This window comes from Dendronephthya gigantea, unplaced genomic scaffold (genome assembly GCF_004324835.1).
Source record: "Dendronephthya gigantea isolate DGI-Jeju-01 unplaced genomic scaffold, DenGig_1.0 000053F, whole genome shotgun sequence".
Taxonomy (NCBI): Eukaryota; Metazoa; Cnidaria; class Anthozoa; order Malacalcyonacea; family Nephtheidae; genus Dendronephthya; species Dendronephthya gigantea.
In genome coordinates this window covers 704,032-710,031 of record NW_021163063.1, presented here as the reverse complement: position 1 = coordinate 710,031, position 6,000 = coordinate 704,032, and the positions used below count along the sequence as shown (strand labels likewise).

Sequence of the window (6,000 nt, the reverse complement as noted above, 5' to 3'; positions counted from 1 at the left end):
TAAGCTTTTACGTGGGTGTACGTACGCGACACTAATAGGAAAGCGGCGCTAATAGTTACATTTATACCTTTAACCTTTCTCCTATATTTATTCAAAATTTATTTTGGAAGGATTGAAAATCCTTGGGGATTAATAATGAATCCTTACTCGGACATAGGGGGAGGAGAAGGGTTTAGATCACTTAGGTTTAATGGACATCGCTTTTGTAGAAGGCAGGAAGAGGCTTAGCGGACCAAATCGCCTTGGAAATATGCTGGAGTGTTTATATTTTGATTTACAACGCCTTCCTTCAATTTTCATTAACGTATGCTGCATGTAGATAGACTGTAGATTGTTTGTTGGAAGAACGAAAGCTTACGTTCGGTTGCTATGGAATTTGCTCCCGCTAGGTTTCAATTACCCAACTCGGACTTAGTTTCCTGTAGAGCGCATCAGACGCGGTCATTGCTAACCAATATTCCACGGCCTATATTTTCCTATTTTTATTGATCACGGAAATATTGAGGCAATAAGAGATAGTTATATATCTCATCGCAAGGATAAAGCTTTAAAAAACGTTAAAACATTTACCAAAGTGAAAAAAAAAGAGTTCAAATGGACCTAGTTTGCCGGCCATTTCCTGGTTTACACGGCCACATGTAGGACTTAAAACTACCTTGGGGGGTACCCTAAGTAAGATATTGTATATATAAACAAATCCCCCTTGGCAACCCCCACTTCGTTTTTATATCTTGGGAGAAATTGACAAGAAAGGTCAGATATCGTCAATTTTCACGATATATTCTCCTAAGAAACACGATTAAACAGCATTAGAAAAAAAATCTCAAGGGGAAAATTGAGATTTATCAGTAATTTAAATATATGGATGGCCAGTGGCCCGCAACAAAGGTAAGAAAGTGCGCTGTAAATCGAAATAAATTTGCATATTTTGCTTTCATTGTATTTCGCCATATTGATTGCTCGACCCCTGTTGTGCATTTTATTTTAGCTTGCCTTTACAATGTATAAAAAGCCGAAAATGCAGCAAGGTTAGGTACCACGTCGGAAAATGCAATTCGCAAAAGCAATTCAACCGTTTTTGGGAGGAATCGGCGTTCTATAAACTGAAGAATAGCCAACGAGAAGTACGAAAGGACACTGACGATGTCGACAGAAGGCAAGCTGATATTTCTCATGCTGAGCAAGAAATACTTGTAAAGCGTCAGGAAATCGCCGAGGAAGTTAACTCCGCTGCTGAGAAACTAGCAACTGCAAGTATGTCTTATATTTGAGTTACTAATAGTAAACCGAGTGTTTTGGGCTTTTAGATCCCATGTAATTTATTATTCCTATACTCAGTCTAAGATAATACACATAATTGCCTGTAGAAGAATGTTTTGCCCCTTATAGTTTGTTTCATTCTTTGACAGAAAATGAATTGAACACTTCACTTGAAGAAAAAGAAGCCAATGAAACAGAAATAGCCGAGCAACAAGTAAAGCTAGATGAAATTACCAGGCAGTATGAGAAGCTAAAAACTCTTCTTGACCAGAAAGGTTATTCACGAGCGAGAAGAGAAAACACTAGGACAACAATTGAACATATTACAAGCCGCACCTCAAGCCTTCGCTACAGAAGACGGCAAGAGACAAAAAATGTTTTGGAGTATATCCATGGGGGAGAAGAAGCTTCACTGCTTGGCGCTTGGGATTTGGTAGCAGCAAATGCCCCAAAAGAACTGATGGACAATCTTATTGGCAAATATAAACGAGGAAAATATTTAGAAGGTATAGCCTGTGAAGTTATGAAAGGCTTAAGCCAGTCAGAAAGTTCCATGACACAAGCTATTTCATTCAAGTATGAAATTTCTTGTCACGCCGGAAATATAACTTGCTGTGTAAAACACAGTCAACTGTGTTTGATGCAAATAATGAAGTATGGATCCCTCGTAATGTTAAGTGTTTGGGTCTTGACATTCAAGTCTCCCTCTCCAAAATATCAGATGAGAGTGTTGAGAAATTTGTCAAAACCCTAGATATAGGTAGTGTTAGTCAAATTCCTAATGTACCTGGTGTCACCAGGACAGTAACAGGTCTAGTGTTCATGATAATTGATCTGCATTTAAGGTTGCCACATCTCTGCCGGCAGCTTGTGTGGTTCAATGGCAATACTAACCATTTTATTTTCCAGTTCTCCGACGATGGTGCCCCTGAAACCAGCCAGCTCACAATGTCGATAGGTAGTTTGACATTTTGGAATTTAGGAGAAAGGGTTAGGAGTAGAGAATTCCAATATCTTTTGCATTGTGTTAGTCTTGGTGAGAAGCATGAGGTTCTTGAGTCTCTTTGGCAACAGCATACTGATGAAATGCTGTTGCTTGAATCAAGTGTTTTTACTGTGTGTCAGAGGGAATGTACTTTTGAATTCCAGCCTAGTGCAGATATGAGCTGGCAGAACTGGGGCTGCAACGAGGTGAACAATGCAGCAACATACCCTTCTCCATATGCGAATGTTCATAAAGGTAATATGTGTACCATGGGTGGCAGTATTGGTTTTAGTGATAATTTGTGGCAGCCCTATTCTTGTGATATCCGTGAGAAGCACTTGGATATGGTAAATACATATCTTGCTACCCTCCCAAAAGAACTTAGTGTTAAGGCTATACATGCTAAGAAACTTTCTTTTATGGCTGACAATGGCATTCGTCAATTGGGAAAGCCCCGAATTGGGATTTTTGCCGATCGAGTGAAACCAGATCCACTTCATTGTGAGATCAATGCCTGGCAGCATTTTCTCGATCTAATTTATAGTGAGGCATTGAGACGGGGGCTTTTTGACAGGTTTATAGAGATACTGTCTGCACCTGTTGGATTGGAAGTTTCTGAAAGTGTGTGTAATGATACTGCTGTTGCTAATTTAATTCCTTTAACAGGGTCTTCTCTTAATGGGTTAGCTGTTTCAGAAAGTGGTGTAGTAGTTTCATGCAGTGTGAATAATGAGAATGTATTGTTAGGTAGCCCAAGTGTTGATACTGTTGATATTTCTAAGGTTTCACCTGAAATTACCAGGCAATTTTCAGTGCTAAACTTGCAAAAGCAAACGGCTGCTGACAACATGAATATCATGCTCAAAAATGCCGCAAGTGCTGTATCGAATAAACCTTGTACTAGTAATTCTTCAGTGCATGGATGTGGGCTAGCCTATTTAAGGTCAAAGCTAGAAGAGCATTACAGTGATGAAGCAAAACGCTTCAACAAGCTAAGTATCCGTCTTATTGGTGAGCAGGCAATAGTTCTTGCCCGACATTGCTACCGACTTGTTGATGGCTTAGAATATCCGGATGAGACAGAGGGGGAAAAGCTGAAGAGGTTAGCTCTTTCTAAGATAGCAGAATACTTAAGGAATGCTGGTGGATTATTTAATAAAATTCATGTCCAGTCCCTTGGTGAAATTGATCAGCTAGAAGAATTCTGCCAACATTACTTTAATATGCTAGTCCTTTTCTTTCCTGGAAGCATTAATGTTACTGTCTGGACAGTGGCATATGCTATACCATATCATGCACGGAAGTTGTATGATCAATATGGTATTGGTTTTGGCATACTATCCCTGCAAGCCAAAGAGTCCAAGCATGCTGGACTTAAAGCAGAACTTTCTTTGACTAATAGATCAAGGAAATGTGACAATAATGGAAAGTGGTGGCAGATTATGAGGGCAAACTATGTTAGGTCATTTTACCTACCTGAGCACCAACCTTCGCCATCATCTTATGCCTCACATTTTCGGTCCCGTAAACCTCCTCATTGTAATGAACCTTTTTGGTGCGACTGTGGTAGAAAGAAGGTTGCAGTTCAGCAGGCATATTGTAGTGTGTGTCTTGATGCAAGACATGTTGTTCAATGTGCACAACAACGAAAGTTGTCTTCAGAAGTTGTTGCAATACTTAAACCCATTACTTGCAGTACATGTAACGAACGATTTCCAGATACAGCAGGGTTAAAAGTGCACACAGATGTTGTACATACCAATGTGCTTCAATCTGCAGCTATTTCAGTTGGTAACTTAAAATCTTTGACGGTAGAACAGCTTAAAAACCACTTGAGGACAAAAGGACTTTCCACTTCTGGTAAGAAGGGTATTCTTATAAGGCGTCTTGAAGGAGCATTATCTGCTGACTCTTAAATGTATTCCATTCAATTTATAGAAATCAGTGTAGGTCCTTATCCATCGAAAGAGTTTTCAATTGAAAAAATGTCAAAATTCAAAGATTTTGGGCTATGTACAAAATGTACATATTAAAAATTCCTTGAATTTCCTTAAAAATTCCTTGTTATTGCAGTTTACTTGTTTGAAATTTTTCCATCTATCAAACTTACAATGATATCATTTTAAGAAGAAATACCTACAGTACATACAACTTAACATGACCACATATAAGTGTGATAGATGGAAAGTACAAAAGTGTATTCATTTGCCAGTGAAGGCATTTCCTATATTGAAAACTAAGAAGGCTCGCTCTGAAAAATGCTTTGTTTGAATAATATTGCCATTGTCACTGATATTCAATTGCAACAATTTGAGTGTGGCATCCTTAAATGCAGATTGTGATTGTGAATGTAGGAAAATTGATCAAAATATAAAGGTTGGTTTATAACTGTAAAATTAGTGAAATCGAAAACTGTTTTTTGGGCATATGCCATTTATTAGAGTGAAAAATTATGAAAATTTATGTACATGGTAACAACATCAATACAACCTGTTGCATATAACATGATTTAATAATCCAAATACATGTAATATTGTTTCATATAGTTTATGATCTATGTAATGGTATATATAATCTCTAATATAGTTCATGTCATACTATGATTGGAAATTCAAACCTCACATATATCAGTACCTTTGCATTCATAGTTTGATGTTATCCATAATTTTAATATCTAACCCAATAAGTATTATATCACGTAAATGTAAATGTCCACTATGAAAATGGTACTGTAATAGAAATCTCACACACATCTGTCCATAAGTGTTTTACTCCAGAATTTATTGCTAATTTTGTAAATTTGCACACCCAGGCACAATGCAGCTTAATAGGTGAACAAGAGATAATGGTAACAAGACGCCGTTCTGGCGTTAACTCCGGCGCACGTGCCAGTCTTCAATATAGAGCTTCTGAACATAAACAATACAGTTCGCGTATTGTTTCGCATACATATTCGCATTTAGATGCCTTGCGAACCTAAATGTTCGATCGCGAAATTCAGAAGAACATCGCAGTATAGAAGTTCAATTGTTCAAAAATGTAAATAAACCGCATGATACATTCGCTTCGTCTTACACTTTGCCTTTGGAATTCGCGCTTATATAGTTGTATTGAATCTTCGATCCTGTGCAAACTACGCGACGTGTCAACGCGCCCATACACGACCACATCATCTTGTTAAACGGCAAAATAGCAGCGATATTATTAAAATAGGACCGGGTCTACATGTATTAAATATATTCTTACCCCAATTCAATCTAAACTTAATCGAACAGCATGAAAAGAACGGTTTATTTGTTCCTCTTGGAGGAATTGCCGTATCATGCGAGCGAAATCGAATCGCGCATTGGAAAATTAGCCAAAGCTGTGCACCACAAGTCTTGGGAGATAAGACTGGGACGTAGATAAATACGGTCACATACATGTTTTAAATACTAGTATATTTCGCGCCATTACAGACTTGCGACGACGAAAAATAATAAAAAAAAAAATAAAAAAAAAAACAAAAACAAAACAAAACCGGGGCGAATTTTCAACTCCGTCGCTGACGCCGGAGTAATAATTTGTAGGTACACCACGTAAGTATTAAATACTGCAAAGCTTTCGGTCTGTTAACCCGGACCTTCAACAGTGCAATATGAATTATTATTATCATTGCACTGATGAAGGTCCGGGTTAACAGACCGAAAGCTTTGCAGTATTTAATACTTATGTGGTGTACCTACAAGTTATTGTAATTACTAAAGTCGCCATGC

General features: G+C 37.9%; 1 pseudogene; it reads left to right on the top strand.

The window, feature by feature from the left end:
• The first annotated feature begins 787 nt into the window (after positions 1-787).
• Positions 788-5,077, top strand: LOC114529041 (annotated as a pseudogene).
• Positions 5,078-6,000: the final 923 nt, after the last annotated feature.